Raw genomic sequence first — 19,127 nt, 5'->3', positions numbered from 1 at the left:
TGAACCTTTCATAAATTTTCATACCCCCCAAAATGGCTAAATCTGCCAATATCTCCTAAACTACAATAGCCAGGAATACGCCGATAGGCTCATTCGATGTAACTTTTGAATTGCTACAATCTGGTAGCAGAGTTGTAACTGTAGGCCCTCGGGAACATAGAGAAATCTTGGTGGAATTGAACTTTTCATAAATTTCCATACCCCCCAAAATGGCTAAATCTGCCAATATCTCCTAAACTACAATAGCCAGGAATACGCCGATAGGCTCATTCGATGTAACTTTTGAATTGCTACAATTTGGTAGCAGAGTTGTAACTGTAGGCCCTCGAGAACATAGAGAAATCTTGGTGGAATTGAACTTTTCATAAATTTCCATACCCCCCAAAATGGCTAAATCTGCCAATATCTCCTAAACTACAATAGCCAGGAATACGCCGATAGGCTCATTCGATGTAACTTTTGAATTACTACAATCTGGTAGCAGAGTTGTAACTGTAGGCCATCGGGAACATAGAGAAATCTTGGTGGAATTGAACTTTTCATAAATTTTCATACCCCCAAAAATGGCTAAATCTGCCAATATCTCCTAAACTACAATAGCCAGGAATACGCCGATAGGCTCATTCGATGTAACTTTTCAATTACTACAATCTGGTAGCAGAGTTGTAACTGTAGGCCCTCGGGAACATAGAGAAATCTTGGTGGAATTGAACTTTTCATAAATTTTCATACCCCCCAAAATGGCTAAATCTGCCAATATCTCCTAAACTACAATAGCCAGGAATACGCCGATAGGCTCATTCGATGTAACTTTTGAATTGTTACTATCTGGTAGCAGAGTTGTAACTGTAGGCCCTCGGGAACATAGAGAAATCTTGGTGGAATTGAACTTTTCATAAATTTTCATACCCCCCAAAATGGCTAAATCTGCCAATATCTCCTAAACTACAATAGCCAGGAATACGCCGATAGGCTCATTCGATGTAACTTTTGAATTGCTACAATCTGGTAGCAGAGTTGTAACTGTAGGCATCGGGAACATAGAGAAATCTTGGTGGAATTGAACTTTTCATAAATTTTCATACCCTCCAAAATGGCTAAATCTGCCAATATCTCCTAAACTACAATAGCCAGGAATACGCCGATAGGCTCATTCGATGTAACTTTTGAATTGCTACAATCTGGTAGCAGAGTTGTAACTGTAGGCCCTCGGGAACATGGAGAAATCTTGGTGGAATTGAACTTTTCATTAATTTTCATACCCCCCAAAATGGCTAAATCTGCCAATATCTCCCAAACTACAATAGCCAGGAATACGCCGATAGGCTCATTCGATGTAACTTTTGAATTGCTACAATCTGGTAGCAGAGTTGTAACTGTAGGCCCTCGGGAACATAGAGAAATCTTGGTGGAATTGAACTTTTCATAAATTTTCATACCCCCCAAAATGGCTAAATCTGCCAATATCTCCTAAACTACAATAGCCAGGAATACGCCGATAGGCTCATTCGATGTAACTTTTGAATTGCTACAATCTGGTAGCAGAGTTGTAACTGTAGGCCCTCGGGAACATAGAGAAATCTTGGTGGAATTGAACTTTTCATGAATTTTCATACCCCCAAAAATGGCTAAATCTGCCAATATCTCCTAAACTACAATAGCCAGGAATACGCCGATAGGCTCATTCGATGTAACTTTTGAATTGTTACAATCTGGTAGAAGAGTTGTAACTGTAGGCCCTCGGGAACATAGAGAAATCTTGGTGGAATTGAACTTTTCATAAATTTTCATACCCCCCAAAATGGCTAAATCTGCCAATATCTCCTAAACTACAATAGCCAGAAATACGCCGATAGGCTCATTCGATGTAACTTTTGAATTGCTACAATCTGGTAGCAGAGTTGTAACTGTAGGCCCTCGGGAACATAGAGAAATCTTGGTGGAATTGAACTTTTCATAAATTTTCATACCCCCCAAAATGTCTAAATCTGCCAATATCTCCTAAACTACAATAGCCAGGAATACGCCAATAGGCTCATTCGATGTAACTTTTGAATTGCTACAATCTGGTAGCAGAGTTGTAACTGTAGGCCCTCGGGAACATAGAGAAATCTTGGTGGAATTGAACTTTTCATAAATTTTCATACCCCACAAAATTGCTAAATCTGCCAATATCTCCTAAACTACAATAGCCAGGAATACGCCGATAGGCTCATTCGATGTAACTTTTGAATTGTTACTATCTGGTAGCAGAGTTGTAACTGTAGGCCCTCGGGAACATAGAGAAATCTTGGTGGAATTGAACTTTTCATAAATTTTCATACCCCCCAAAATGGCTAAATCTGCCAATATCTCCTAAACTACAATAGCCAGGAATACGCCGATAGGCTCATTCGATGTAACTTTTGAATTGCTACAATCTGGTAGCAGAGTTGTAACTGTAGGCATCGGGAACATAGAGAAATCTTGGTGGAATTGAACTTTTCATAAATTTTCATACCCTCCAAAATGGCTAAATCTGCCAATATCTCCTAAACTACAATAGCCAGGAATACGCCGATAGGCTCATTCGATGTAACTTTTGAATTGCTACAATCTGGTAGCAGAGTTGTAACTGTAGGCCCTCGGGAACATGGAGAAATCTTGGTGGAATTGAACTTTTCATTAATTTTCATACCCCCCAAAATGGCTAAATCTGCCAATATCTCCCAAACTACAATAGCCAGGAATACGCCGATAGGCTCATTCGATGTAACTTTTGAATTGCTACAATCTGGTAGCAGAGTTGTAACTGTAGGCCCTCGGGAACATAGAGAAATCTTGGTGGAATTGAACTTTTCATAAATTTTCATACCCCCCAAAATGGCTAAATCTGCCAATATCTCCTAAACTACAATAGCCAGGAATACGCCGATAGGCTCATTCGATGTAACTTTTGAATTGCTACAATCTGGTAGCAGAGTTGTAACTGTAGGCCCTCGGGAACATAGAGAAATCTTGGTGGAATTGAACTTTTCATGAATTTTCATACCCCCAAAAATGGCTAAATCTGCCAATATCTCCTAAACTACAATAGCCAGGAATACGCCGATAGGCTCATTCGATGTAACTTTTGAATTGTTACAATCTGGTAGAAGAGTTGTAACTGTAGGCCCTCGGGAACATGGAGAAATCTTGGTGGAATTGAACTTTTCATTAATTTTCATACCCTCCAAAATGGCTAAATCTGCCAATATCTCCTAAACTACAATAGCCAGGAATACGCCGATAGGCTCATTCGATGTAACTTTTGAATTGCTACAATCTGGTAGCAGAGTTGTAACTGTAGGCCCTCGGGAACATGGAGAAATCTTGGTGGAATTGAACTTTTCATTAATTTTCATACCCCCCAAAATGGCTAAATCTGCCAATATCTCCTAAACTACAATAGCCAGGAATACGCCGATAGGCTCATTCGATGTAACTTTTGAATTACTACAATCTGGTAGCAGAGTTGTAACTGTAGGCCATCGGGAACATAGAGAAATCTTGGTGGAATTGAACTTTTCATAAATTTTCATACCCCCAAAAATGGCTAAATCTGCCAATATCTCCTAAACTACAATAGCCAGGAATACGCCGATAGGCTCATTCGATGTAACTTTTCAATTACTACAATCTGGTAGCAGAGTTGTAACTGTAGGCCCTCGGGAACATAGAGAAATCTTGGTGGAATTGAACTTTTCATAAATTTTCATACCCCCCAAAATGGCTAAATCTGCCAATATCTTCTAAACTACAATAGCCAGGAATACGCCGATAGGCTCATTCGATGTAACTTTTGAATTGTTACTATCTGGTAGCAGAGTTGTAACTGTAGGCCCTCGGGAACATAGAGAAATCTTGGTGGAATTGAACTTTTCATAAATTTTCATACCCCCCAAAATGGCTAAATCTGCCAATATCTCCTAAACTACAATAGCCAGGAATACGCCGATAGGCTCATTCGATGTAACTTTTGAATTGCTACAATCTGGTAGCAGAGTTGTAACTGTAGGCATCGGGAACATAGAGAAATCTTGGTGGAATTGAACTTTTCATAAATTTTCATACCCTCCAAAATGGCTAAATCTGCCAATATCTCCTAAACTACAATAGCCAGGAATACGCCGATAGGCTCATTCGATGTAACTTTTGAATTGCTACAATCTGGTAGCAGAGTTGTAACTGTAGGCCCTCGGGAACATGGAGAAATCTTGGTGGAATTGAACTTTTCATTAATTTTCATACCCCCCAAAATGGCTAAATCTGCCAATATCTCCCAAACTACAATAGCCAGGAATACGCCGATAGGCTCATTCGATGTAACTTTTGAATTGCTACAATCTGGTAGCAGAGTTGTAACTGTAGGCCCTCGGGAACATAGAGAAATCTTGGTGGAATTGAACTTTTCATAAATTTTCATACCCCCCAAAATGGCTAAATCTGCCAATATCTCCTAAACTACAATAGCCAGGAATACGCCGATAGGCTCATTCGATGTAACTTTTGAATTGCTACAATCTGGTAGCAGAGTTGTAACTGTAGGCCCTCGGGAACATAGAGAAATCTTGGTGGAATTGAACTTTTCATGAATTTTCATACCCCCAAAAATGGCTAAATCTGCCAATATCTCCTAAACTACAATAGCCAGGAATACGCCGATAGGCTCATTCGATGTAACTTTTGAATTGTTACAATCTGGTAGAAGAGTTGTAACTGTAGGCCCTCGGGAACATAGAGAAATCTTGGTGGAATTGAACTTTTCATAAATTTTCATACCCCCCAAAATGGCTAAATCTGCCAATATCTCCTAAACTACAATAGCCAGGAATACGCCGATAGGCTCATTCGATGTAACTTTTGAATTGCTACAATCTGGTAGCAGAGTTGTAACTGTAGGCCCTCGGGAACATAGAGAAATCTTGGTGGAATTGAACTTTTCATAAATTTTCATACCCCCCAAAATGTCTAAATCTGCCAATATCTCCTAAACTACAATAGCCAGGAATACGCCAATAGGCTCATTCGATGTAACTTTTGAATTGCTACAATTTGGTAGCAGAGTTGTAACTGTAGGCCCTCGGGAACATAGAGAAATCTTGGTGGATTTGAACTTTTCATAAATTTGCATATCCCCCAAAATGGCTAAATCTGCCAATATCTCCTAAACTAAAATAGCCAGGAATACGCCGATAGGCTCATTCGATCTAACTTTTGAATTGCTACAATCTGGTATCAGAGTTGTAACTGTAGGCCCTCGGGAACATAGAGAAATCTTGGTGGAATTGAACTTTTCATAAATTTTCATACCCCCCAAAATGGCTAAATCTGCCAATATCTCCTAAACTACAATAGCCAGGAATACGCCGATAGGCTCATTCGATGTAACTTTTCAATTGCTACAATCTGGTAGCAGAGTTGTAACTGTAGGCCCTCGGGAACATAGAGAAATCTTGGTGGAATTGAACTTTTCATAAATTTTCATACCCCCCAAAATGGCTAAATCTGCCAATATCTCCTAAACTACAATAGCCAGGAATACGCCGATAGGCTCATTCGATGTAACTTTTGAATTGCTACAATCTGGTAGCAGAGTTGTAACTGTAGGCCCTCGGGAACATAGAGAAATCTTGGTGGAATTGAACTTTTCATAAATTTTCATACCCCCCAAAATGGCTAAATCTGCCAATATCTCCTAAACTACAATAGCCAGGAATACGCCGATAGGCTCATTCGATGTAACTTTTGAATTGCTACAATCTGGTAGCAGAGTTGTAACTGTAGGCCCTCGGGAACATAGAGAAATCTTGGTGGAATTGAACTTTTCATAAATTTTCATACCCCCCAAAATGGCTAAATCTGCCAATATCTCCTAAACTACAATAGCCAGGAATACGCCGATAGGCTCATTCGATGTAACTTTTGAATTGCTACAATCTGGTAGCAGAGTTGTAACTGTAGGCCCTCGGGAACATAGAGAAATCTTGGTGGAATTGAACTTTTCATAAATTTTCATACCCCCCAAAATGTCTAAATCTGCCAATATCTCCTAAACTACAATAGCCAGGAATACGCCAATAGGCTCATTCGATGTAACTTTTGAATTGCTACAATCTGGTAGCAGAGTTGTAACTGTAGGCCCTCGGGAACATAGAGAAATCTTGGTGGAATTGAACTTTTCATAAATTTTCATACCCCACAAAATTGCTAAATCTGCCAATATCTCCTAAACTACAATAGCCAGGAATACGCCGATAGGCTCATTCGATGTAACTTTTGAATTGTTACTATCTGGTAGCAGAGTTGTAACTGTAGGCCCTCGGGAACATAGAGAAATCTTGGTGGAATTGAACTTTTCATAAATTTTCATACCCCCCAAAATGGCTAAATCTGCCAATATCTCCTAAACTACAATAGCCAGGAATACGCCGATAGGCTCATTCGATGTAACTTTTGAATTGCTACAATCTGGTAGCAGAGTTGTAACTGTAGGCATCGGGAACATAGAGAAATCTTGGTGGAATTGAACTTTTCATAAATTTTCATACCCTCCAAAATGGCTAAATCTGCCAATATCTCCTAAACTACAATAGCCAGGAATACGCCGATAGGCTCATTCGATGTAACTTTTGAATTGCTACAATCTGGTAGCAGAGTTGTAACTGTAGGCCCTCGGGAACATGGAGAAATCTTGGTGGAATTGAACTTTTCATTAATTTTCATACCCCCCAAAATGGCTAAATCTGCCAATATCTCCCAAACTACAATAGCCAGGAATACGCCGATAGGCTCATTCGATGTAACTTTTGAATTGCTACAATCTGGTAGCAGAGTTGTAACTGTAGGCCCTCGGGAACATAGAGAAATCTTGGTGGAATTGAACTTTTCATAAATTTTCATACCCCCCAAAATGGCTAAATCTGCCAATATCTCCTAAACTACAATAGCCAGGAATACGCCGATAGGCTCATTCGATGTAACTTTTGAATTGCTACAATCTGGTAGCAGAGTTGTAACTGTAGGCCCTCGGGAACATAGAGAAATCTTGGTGGAATTGAACTTTTCATGAATTTTCATACCCCCAAAAATGGCTAAATCTGCCAATATCTCCTAAACTACAATAGCCAGGAATACGCCGATAGGCTCATTCGATGTAACTTTTGAATTGTTACAATCTGGTAGAAGAGTTGTAACTGTAGGCCCTCGGGAACATGGAGAAATCTTGGTGGAATTGAACTTTTCATTAATTTTCATACCCTCCAAAATGGCTAAATCTGCCAATATCTCCTAAACTACAATAGCCAGGAATACGCCGATAGGCTCATTCGATGTAACTTTTGAATTGCTACAATCTGGTAGCAGAGTTGTAACTGTAGGCCCTCGGGAACATGGAGAAATCTTGGTGGAATTGAACTTTTCATAAATTTTCATACCCCCCAAAATGGCTAAATCTGCCAATATCTCCTAAACTACAATAGCCAGGAATACGCCGATAGGCTCATTCGATGTAACTTTTGAATTGCTACAATCTGGTAGCAGAGTTGTAACTGTAGGCATCGGGAACATAGAGAAATCTTGGTGGAATTGAACTTTTCATAAATTTTCATACCCTCCAAAATGGCTAAATCTGCCAATATCTCCTAAACTACAATAGCCAGGAATACGCCGATAGGCTCATTCGATGTAACTTTTGAATTGCTACAATCTGGTAGCAGAGTTGTAACTGTAGGCCCTCGGGAACATGGAGAAATCTTGGTGGAATTGAACTTTTCATTAATTTTCATACCCCCCAAAATGGCTAAATCTGCCAATATCTCCTAAACTACAATAGCCAGGAATACGCCGATAGGCTCATTCGATGTAACTTTTGAATTACTACAATCTGGTAGCAGAGTTGTAACTGTAGGCCATCGGGAACATAGAGAAATCTTGGTGGAATTGAACTTTTCATAAATTTTCATACCCCCAAAAATGGCTAAATCTGCCAATATCTCCTAAACTACAATAGCCAGGAATACGCCGATAGGCTCATTCGATGTAACTTTTCAATTACTACAATCTGGTAGCAGAGTTGTAACTGTAGGCCCTCGGGAACATAGAGAAATCTTGGTGGAATTGAACTTTTCATAAATTTTCATACCCCCCAAAATGGCTAAATCTGCCAATATCTTCTAAACTACAATAGCCAGGAATACGCCGATAGGCTCATTCGATGTAACTTTTGAATTGTTACTATCTGGTAGCAGAGTTGTAACTGTAGGCCCTCGGGAACATAGAGAAATCTTGGTGGAATTGAACTTTTCATAAATTTTCATACCCCCCAAAATGGCTAAATCTGCCAATATCTCCTAAACTACAATAGCCAGGAATACGCCGATAGGCTCATTCGATGTAACTTTTGAATTGCTACAATCTGGTAGCAGAGTTGTAACTGTAGGCATCGGGAACATAGAGAAATCTTGGTGGAATTGAACTTTTCATAAATTTTCATACCCTCCAAAATGGCTAAATCTGCCAATATCTCCTAAACTACAATAGCCAGGAATACGCCGATAGGCTCATTCGATGTAACTTTTGAATTGCTACAATCTGGTAGCAGAGTTGTAACTGTAGGCCCTCGGGAACATGGAGAAATCTTGGTGGAATTGAACTTTTCATTAATTTTCATACCCCCCAAAATGGCTAAATCTGCCAATATCTCCCAAACTACAATAGCCAGGAATACGCCGATAGGCTCATTCGATGTAACTTTTGAATTGCTACAATCTGGTAGCAGAGTTGTAACTGTAGGCCCTCGGGAACATAGAGAAATCTTGGTGGAATTGAACTTTTCATAAATTTTCATACCCCCCAAAATGGCTAAATCTGCCAATATCTCCTAAACTACAATAGCCAGGAATACGCCGATAGGCTCATTCGATGTAACTTTTGAATTGCTACAATCTGGTAGCAGAGTTGTAACTGTAGGCCCTCGGGAACATAGAGAAATCTTGGTGGAATTGAACTTTTCATGAATTTTCATACCCCCAAAAATGGCTAAATCAGCCAATATCTCCTAAACTACAATAGCCAGGAATACGCCGATAGGCTCATTCGATGTAACTTTTGAATTGTTACAATCTGGTAGAAGAGTTGTAACTGTAGGCCCTCGGGAACATAGAGAAATCTTGGTGGAATTGAACTTTTCATAAATTTTCATACCCCCCAAAATGGCTAAATCTGCCAATATCTCCTAAACTACAATAGCCAGGAATACGCCGATAGTCTCATTCGATGTAACTTTTGAATTGCTACAATCTGGTAGCAGAGTTGTAACTGTAGGCCCTCGGGAACATAGAGAAATCTTGGTGGAATTGAACTTTTCATAAATTTTCATACCCCCCAAAATGTCTAAATCTGCCAATATCTCCTAAACTACAATAGCCAGGAATACGCCAATAGGCTCATTCGATGTAACTTTTGAATTGCTACAATTTGGTAGCAGAGTTGTAACTGTAGGCCCTCGGGAACATAGAGAAATCTTGGTGGATTTGAACTTTTCATAAATTTGCATATCCCCCAAAATGGCTAAATCTGCCAATATCTCCTAAACTAAAATAGCCAGGAATACGCCGATAGGCTCATTCGATCTAACTTTTGAATTGCTACAATCTGGTATCAGAGTTGTAACTGTAGGCCCTCGGGAACATAGAGAAATCTTGGTGGAATTGAACTTTTCATAAATTTTCATACCCCCCAAAATGGCTAAATCTGCCAATATCTCCTAAACTACAATAGCCAGGAATACGCCGATAGGCTCATTCGATGTAACTTTTCAATTGCTACAATCTGGTAGCAGAGTTGTAACTGTAGGCCCTCGGGAACATAGAGAAATCTTGGTGGAATTGAACTTTTCATAAATTTTCATACCCCCCAAAATGGCTAAATCTGCCAATATCTCCTAAACTACAATAGCCAGGAATACGCCGATAGGCTCATTCGATGTAACTTTTGAATTGCTACAATCTGGTAGCAGAGTTGTAACTGTAGGCCCTCGGGAACATAGAGAAATCTTGGTGGAATTGAACTTTTCATAAATTTTCATACCCCCCAAAATGGCTAAATCTGCCAATATCTCCTAAACTACAATAGCCAGGAATACGCCGATAGGCTCATTCGATGTAACTTTTGAATTGCTACAATCTGGTAGCAGAGTTGTAACTGTAGGCCCTCGGGAACATAGAGAAATCTTGGTGGAATTGAACTTTTCATAAATTTTCATACCCCCCAAAATGGCTAAATCTGCCAATATCTCCTAAACTACAATAGCCAGGAATACGCCGATAGGCTCATTCGATGTAACTTTTGAATTGCTACAATCTGGTAGCAGAGTTGTAACTGTAGGCCCTCGGGAACATAGAGAAATCTTGGTGGAATTGAACTTTTCATAAATTTTCATACCCCCCAAAATGTCTAAATCTGCCAATATCTCCTAAACTACAATAGCCAGGAATACGCCAATAGGCTCATTCGATGTAACTTTTGAATTGCTACAATCTGGTAGCAGAGTTGTAACTGTAGGCCCTCGGGAACATAGAGAAATCTTGGTGGAATTGAACTTTTCATAAATTTTCATACCCCACAAAATTGCTAAATCTGCCAATATCTCCTAAACTACAATAGCCAGGAATACGCCGATAGGCTCATTCGATGTAACTTTTGAATTGTTACTATCTGGTAGCAGAGTTGTAACTGTAGGCCCTCGGGAACATAGAGAAATCTTGGTGGAATTGAACTTTTCATAAATTTTCATACCCCCCAAAATGGCTAAATCTGCCAATATCTCCTAAACTACAATAGCCAGGAATACGCCGATAGGCTCATTCGATGTAACTTTTGAATTGCTACAATCTGGTAGCAGAGTTGTAACTGTAGGCCCTCGGGAACATGGAGAAATCTTGGTGGAATTGAACTTTTCATTAATTTTCATACCCCCCAAATTGGCTAAATCTGCCAATATCTCCCAAACTACAATAGCCAGGAATACGCCGATAGGCTCATTCGATGTAACTTTTGAATTGCTACAATCTGGTAGCAGAGTTGTAACTGTAGGCCCTCGGGAACATAGAGAAATCTTGGTGGAATTGAACTTTTCATAAATTTTCATACCCCCCAAAATGGCTAAATCTGCCAATATCTCCTAAACTACAATAGCCAGGAATACGCCGATAGGCTCATTCGATGTAACTTTTGAATTGCTACAATCTGGTAGCAGAGTTGTAACTGTAGGCCCTCGGGAACATAGAGAAATCTTGGTGGAATTGAACTTTTCATGAATTTTCATACCCCCAAAAATGGCTAAATCTGCCAATATCTCCTAAACTACAATAGCCAGGAATACGCCGATAGGCTCATTCGATGTAACTTTTGAATTGTTACAATCTGGTAGAAGAGTTGTAACTGTAGGCCCTCGGGAACATGGAGAAATCTTGGTGGAATTGAACTTTTCATTAATTTTCATACCCTCCAAAATGGCTAAATCTGCCAATATCTCCTAAACTACAATAGCCAGGAATACGCCGATAGGCTCATTCGATGTAACTTTTGAATTGCTACAATCTGGTAGCAGAGTTGTAACTGTAGGCCCTCGGGAACATGGAGAAATCTTGGTGGAATTGAACTTTTCATAAATTTTCATACCCCCCAAAATGGCTAAATCTGCCAATATCTCCTAAACTACAATAGCCAGGAATACGCCGATAGGCTCATTCGATGTAACTTTTGAATTGCTACAATCTGGTAGCAGAGTTGTAACTGTAGGCATCGGGAACATAGAGAAATCTTGGTGGAATTGAACTTTTCATAAATTTTCATACCCTCCAAAATGGCTAAATCTGCCAATATCTCCTAAACTACAATAGCCAGGAATACGCCGATAGGCTCATTCGATGTAACTTTTGAATTGCTACAATCTGGTAGCAGAGTTGTAACTGTAGGCCCTCGGGAACATGGAGAAATCTTGGTGGAATTGAACTTTTCATTAATTTTCATACCCCCCAAAATGGCTAAATCTGCCAATATCTCCCAAACTACAATAGCCAGGAATACGCCGATAGGCTCATTCGATGTAACTTTTGAATTGCTACAATCTGGTAGCAGAGTTGTAACTGTAGGCCCTCGGGAACATAGAGAAATCTTGGTGGAATTGAACTTTTCATAAATTTTCATACCCCCCAAAATGGCTAAATCTGCCAATATCTCCTAAACTACAATAGCCAGGAATACGCCGATAGGCTCATTCGATGTAACTTTTGAATTGCTACAATCTGGTAGCAGAGTTGTAACTGTAGGCCCTCGGGAACATAGAGAAATCTTGGTGGAATTGAACTTTTCATGAATTTTCATACCCCCAAAAATGGCTAAATCTGCCAATATCTCCTAAACTACAATAGCCAGGAATACGCCGATAGGCTCATTCGATGTAACTTTTGAATTGTTACAATCTGGTAGAAGAGTTGTAACTGTAGGCCCTCGGGAACATGGAGAAATCTTGGTGGAATTGAACTTTTCATTAATTTTCATACCCTCCAAAATGGCTAAATCTGCCAATATCTCCTAAACTACAATAGCCAGGAATACGCCGATAGGCTCATTCGATGTAACTTTTGAATTGCTACAATCTGGTAGCAGAGTTGTAACTGTAGGCCCTCGGGAACATGGAGAAATCTTGGTGGAATTGAACTTTTCATTAATTTTCATACCCCCCAAAATGGCTAAATCTGCCAATATCTCCTAAACTACAATAGCCAGGAATACGCCGATAGGCTCATTCGATGTAACTTTTGAATTACTACAATCTGGTAGCAGAGTTGTAACTGTAGGCCATCGGGAACATAGAGAAATCTTGGTGGAATTGAACTTTTCATAAATTTTCATACCCCCAAAAATGGCTAAATCTGCCAATATCTCCTAAACTACAATAGCCAGGAATACGCCGATAGGCTCATTCGATGTAACTTTTCAATTACTACAATCTGGTAGCAGAGTTGTAACTGTAGGCCCTCGGGAACATAGAGAAATCTTGGTGGAATTGAACTTTTCATAAATTTTCATACCCCCCAAAATGGCTAAATCTGCCAATATCTCCTAAACTACAATAGCCAGGAATACGCCGATAGGCTCATTCGATGTAACTTTTGAATTGCTACAATCTGGTAGCAGAGTTGTAACTGTAGGCCCTCGGGAACATGGAGAAATCTTGGTGGAATTGAACTTTTCATTAATTTTCATACCCCCCAAATTGGCTAAATCTGCCAATATCTCCCAAACTACAATAGCCAGGAATACGCCGATAGGCTCATTCGATGTAACTTTTGAATTGCTACAATCTGGTAGCAGAGTTGTAACTGTAGGCCCTCGGGAACATAGAGAAATCTTGGTGGAATTGAACTTTTCATAAATTTTCATACCCCCCAAAATGGCTAAATCTGCCAATATCTCCTAAACTACAATAGCCAGGAATACGCCGATAGGCTCATTCGATGTAACTTTTGAATTGCTACAATCTGGTAGCAGAGTTGTAACTGTAGGCCCTCGGGAACATAGAGAAATCTTGGTGGAATTGAACTTTTCATGAATTTTCATACCCCCAAAAATGGCTAAATCTGCCAATATCTCCTAAACTACAATAGCCAGGAATACGCCGATAGGCTCATTCGATGTAACTTTTGAATTGTTACAATCTGGTAGAAGAGTTGTAACTGTAGGCCCTCGGGAACATGGAGAAATCTTGGTGGAATTGAACTTTTCATTAATTTTCATACCCTCCAAAATGGCTAAATCTGCCAATATCTCCTAAACTACAATAGCCAGGAATACGCCGATAGGCTCATTCGATGTAACTTTTGAATTGCTACAATCTGGTAGCAGAGTTGTAACTGTAGGCCCTCGGGAACATGGAGAAATCTTGGTGGAATTGAACTTTTCATAAATTTTCATACCCCCCAAAATGGCTAAATCTGCCAATATCTCCTAAACTACAATAGCCAGGAATACGCCGATAGGCTCATTCGATGTAACTTTTGAATTGCTACAATCTGGTAGCAGAGTTGTAACTGTAGGCATCGGGAACATAGAGAAATCTTGGTGGAATTGAACTTTTCATAAATTTTCATACCCTCCAAAATGGCTAAATCTGCCAATATCTCCTAAACTACAATAGCCAGGAATACGCCGATAGGCTCATTCGATGTAACTTTTGAATTGCTACAATCTGGTAGCAGAGTTGTAACTGTAGGCCCTCGGGAACATGGAGAAATCTTGGTGGAATTGAACTTTTCATTAATTTTCATACCCCCCAAAATGGCTAAATCTGCCAATATCTCCCAAACTACAATAGCCAGGAATACGCCGATAGGCTCATTCGATGTAACTTTTGAATTGCTACAATCTGGTAGCAGAGTTGTAACTGTAGGCCCTCGGGAACATAGAGAAATCTTGGTGGAATTGAACTTTTCATAAATTTTCATACCCCCCAAAATGGCTAAATCTGCCAATATCTCCTAAACTACAATAGCCAGGAATACGCCGATAGGCTCATTCGATGTAACTTTTGAATTGCTACAATCTGGTAGCAGAGTTGTAACTGTAGGCCCTCGGGAACATAGAGAAATCTTGGTGGAATTGAACTTTTCATGAATTTTCATACCCCCAAAAATGGCTAAATCTGCCAATATCTCCTAAACTACAATAGCCAGGAATACGCCGATAGGCTCATTCGATGTAACTTTTGAATTGTTACAATCTGGTAGAAGAGTTGTAACTGTAGGCCCTCGGGAACATGGAGAAATCTTGGTGGAATTGAACTTTTCATTAATTTTCATACCCTCCAAAATGGCTAAATCTGCCAATATCTCCTAAACTACAATAGCCAGGAATACGCCGATAGGCTCATTCGATGTAACTTTTGAATTGCTACAATCTGGTAGCAGAGTTGTAACTGTAGGCCCTCGGGAACATGGAGAAATCTTGGTGGAATTGAACTTTTCATTAATTTTCATACCCCCCAAAATGGCTAAATCTGCCAATATCTCCTAAACTACAATAGCCAGGAATACGCCGATAGGCTCATTCGATGTAACTTTTGAATTACTACAATCTGGTAGCAGAGTTGTAACTGTAGGCCATCGGGAACATAGAGAAATCTTGGTGGAATTGAACTTTTCATAAATTTTCATACCCCCAAAAATGGCTAAATCTGCCAATATCTCCTAAACTACAATAGCCAGGAATACGCCGATAGGCTCATTCGATGTAACTTTTCAATTACTACAATCTGGTAGCAGAGTTGTAACTGTAGGCCCTCGGGAACATAGAGAAATCTTGGTGGAATTGAACTTTTCATAAATTTTCATACCCCCCAAAATGGCTAAATCTGCCAATATCTCCTAAACTACAATAGCCAGGAATACGCCGATAGGCTCATTCGATGTAACTTTTGAATTGTTACTATCTGGTAGCAGAGTTGTAACTGTAGGCCCTCGGGAACATAGAGAAATCTTGGTGGAATTGAACTTTTCATAAATTTTCATACCCCCCAAAATGGCTAAATCTGCCAATATCTCCTAAACTACAATAGCCAGGAATACGCCGATAGGCTCATTCGATGTAACTTTTGAATTGCTACAATCTGGTAGCAGAGTTGTAACTGTAGGCATCGGGAACATAGAGAAATCTTGGTGGAATTGAACTTTTCATAAATTTTCATACCCTCCAAAATGGCTAAATCTGCCAATATCTCCTAAACTACAATAGCCAGGAATACGCCGATAGGCTCATTCGATGTAACTTTTGAATTGCTACAATCTGGTAGCAGAGTTGTAACTGTAGGCCCTCGGGAACATGGAGAAATCTTGGTGGAATTGAACTTTTCATTAATTTTCATACCCCCCAAAATGGCTAAATCTGCCAATATCTCCCAAACTACAATAGCCAGGAATACGCCGATAGGCTCATTCGATGTAACTTTTGAATTGCTACAATCTGGTAGCAGAGTTGTAACTGTAGGCCCTCGGGAACATAGAGAAATCTTGGTGGAATTGAACTTTTCATAAATTTTCATACCCCCCAAAATGGCTAAATCTGCCAATATCTCCTAAACTACAATAGCCAGGAATACGCCGATAGGCTCATTCGATGTAACTTTTGAATTGCTACAATCTGGTAGCAGAGTTGTAACTGTAGGCCCTCGGGAACATAGAGAAATCTTGGTGGAATTGAACTTTTCATGAATTTTCATACCCCCAAAAATGGCTAAATCTGCCAATATCTCCTAAACTACAATAGCCAGGAATACGCCGATAGGCTCATTCGATGTAACTTTTGAATTGTTACAATCTGGTAGAAGAGTTGTAACTGTAGGCCCTCGGGAACATAGAGAAATCTTGGTGGAATTGAACTTTTCATAAATTTTCATACCCCCCAAAATGGCTAAATCTGCCAATATCTCCTAAACTACAATAGCCAGGAATACGCCGATAGGCTCATTCGATGTAACTTTTGAATTGCTACAATCTGGTAGCAGAGTTGTAACTGTAGGCCCTCGGGAACATAGAGAAATCTTGGTGGAATTGAACTTTTCATAAATTTTCATACCCCCCAAAATGTCTAAATCTGCCAATATCTCCTAAACTACAATAGCCAGGAATACGCCAATAGGCTCATTCGATGTAACTTTTGAATTGCTACAATTTGGTAGCAGAGTTGTAACTGTAGGCCCTCGGGAACATAGAGAAATCTTGGTGGATTTGAACTTTTCATAAATTTGCATATCCCCCAAAATGGCTAAATCTGCCAATATCTCCTAAACTAAAATAGCCAGGAATACGCCGATAGGCTCATTCGATCTAACTTTTGAATTGCTACAATCTGGTATCAGAGTTGTAACTGTAGGCCCTCGGGAACATAGAGAAATCTTGGTGGAATTGAACTTTTCATAAATTTTCATACCCCCCAAAATGGCTAAATCTGCCAATATCTCCTAAACTACAATAGCCAGGAATACGCCGATAGGCTCATTCGATGTAACTTTTCAATTGCTACAATCTGGTAGCAGAGTTGTAACTGTAGGCCCTCGGGAACATAGAGAAATCTTGGTGGAATTGAACTTTTCATAAATTTTCATACCCCCCAAAATGGCTAAATCTGCCAATATCTCCTAAACTACAATAGCCAGGAATACGCCGATAGGCTCATTCGATGTAACTTTTGAATTGCTACAATCTGGTAGCAGAGTTGTAACTGTAGGCCCTCGGGAACATAGAGAAATCTTGGTGGAATTGAACTTTTCATAAATTTTCATACCCCCCAAAATGGCTAAATCTGCCAATATCTCCTAAACTACAATAGCCAGGAATACGCCGATAGGCTCATTCGATGTAACTTTTGAATTGCTACAATCTGGTAGCAGAGTTGTAACTGTAGGCCCTCGGGAACATCGAGAAATCTTGGTGGAATTGAACTTTTCATAAATTTTCATACCCCCCAAAATGGCTAATTCTGCCAATATCTCCTAAACTACAATAGCCAGGAATACGCCGATAGGCTCCTTCGATGTAACTTTTGAATTGCTACAATCTGGTAGCACAGTTGTTACTGTAGGCCCTCGGGAACATAGAGATATCTTGGTGGAATTGAACCTTTCATAAATTTTCATACCCCCCAAAATGGCTAAATCTGCCAATATCTCCTAAACTACAATAGCCAGGAATACGCCGATAGGCTCATTCGATGTAACTTTTGAATTGCTACAATCTGGTAGCAGAGTTGTAACTGTAGGCCCTCGGGAACATAGAGAAATCTTGGTGGAATTGAACTTTTCATAAATTTCCATACCCCCCAAAATGGCTAAATCTGCCAATATCTCCTAAACTACAATAGCCAGGAATACGCCGATAGGCTCATTCGATGTAACTTTTGAATTGCTACAATTTGGTAGCAGAGTTGTAACTGTAGGCCCTCGAGAACATAGAGAAATCTTGGTGGAATTGAACTTTTCATAAATTTCCATACCCCCCAAAATGGCTAAATCTGCCAATATCTCCTAAACTACAATAGCCAGGAATACGCCGATAGGCTCATTCGATGTAACTTTTGAATTACTACAATCTGGTAGCAGAGTTGTAACTGTAGGCCATCGGGAACATAGAGAAATCTTGGTGGAATTGAACTTTTCATAAATTTTCATACCCCCAAAAATGGCTAAATCTGCCAATATCTCCTAAACTACAATAGCCAGGAATACGCCGATAGGCTCATTCGATGTAACTTTTCAATTACTACAATCTGGTAGCAGAGTTGTAACTGTAGGCCCTCGGGAACATAGAGAAATCTTGGTGGAATTGAACTTTTCATAAATTTTCATACCCCCCAAAATGGCTAAATCTGCCAATATCTCCTAAACTACAATAGCCAGGAATACGCCGATAGGCTCATTCGATGTAACTTTTGAATTGTTACTATCTGGTAGCAGAGTTGTAACTGTAGGCCCTCGGGAACATAGAGAAATCTTGGTGGAATTGAACTTTTCATAAATTTTCATACCCCCCAAAATGGCTAAATCTGCCAATATCTCCTAAACTACAATAGCCAGGAATACGCCGATAGGCTCCTTCGATGTAACTTTTGAATTGCTACAATCTGGTAGCAGAGTTGTAACTGTAGGCCCTCGGGAACATAGAGAAATCTTGGTGGAATTGAACTTTTCATAAATTTTCATACCCCCCAAAATGGCTAATTCTGCCAATATCTCCTAAACTACAATAGCCAGGAATACGCCGATAGGCTCCTTCGATGTAACTTTTGAATTGCTACAATCTGGTAGCAGAGTTGTAACTGTAGGCCCTCGGGAACATGAAGAAATCTTGGTGGAATTGAACTTTTCATAAATTTTCATACCCCCCAAAATGGCTAAATCTGCCAATATCTCCTAAACTACAATAGCCAGGAATATGCCGATAGGCTCATTCGATGTAACTTTTGAATTGCTACAATCTGGTAGCAGAGTTGTAACTGTAGGCCCTCGGGAACATAGAGAAATCTTGGTGGAATTGAACTTTTCATAAATTTCC

The sequence above is a fragment of the Botryllus schlosseri genome, unplaced genomic scaffold, assembly GCF_051294905.1.
Source record: "Botryllus schlosseri isolate E-star unplaced genomic scaffold, Bs_hap1 Bs20a, whole genome shotgun sequence".
Classification (NCBI taxonomy): domain Eukaryota; kingdom Metazoa; phylum Chordata; class Ascidiacea; order Stolidobranchia; family Styelidae; genus Botryllus; species Botryllus schlosseri.
Note: the sequence above shows the minus strand (reverse complement) of the source record.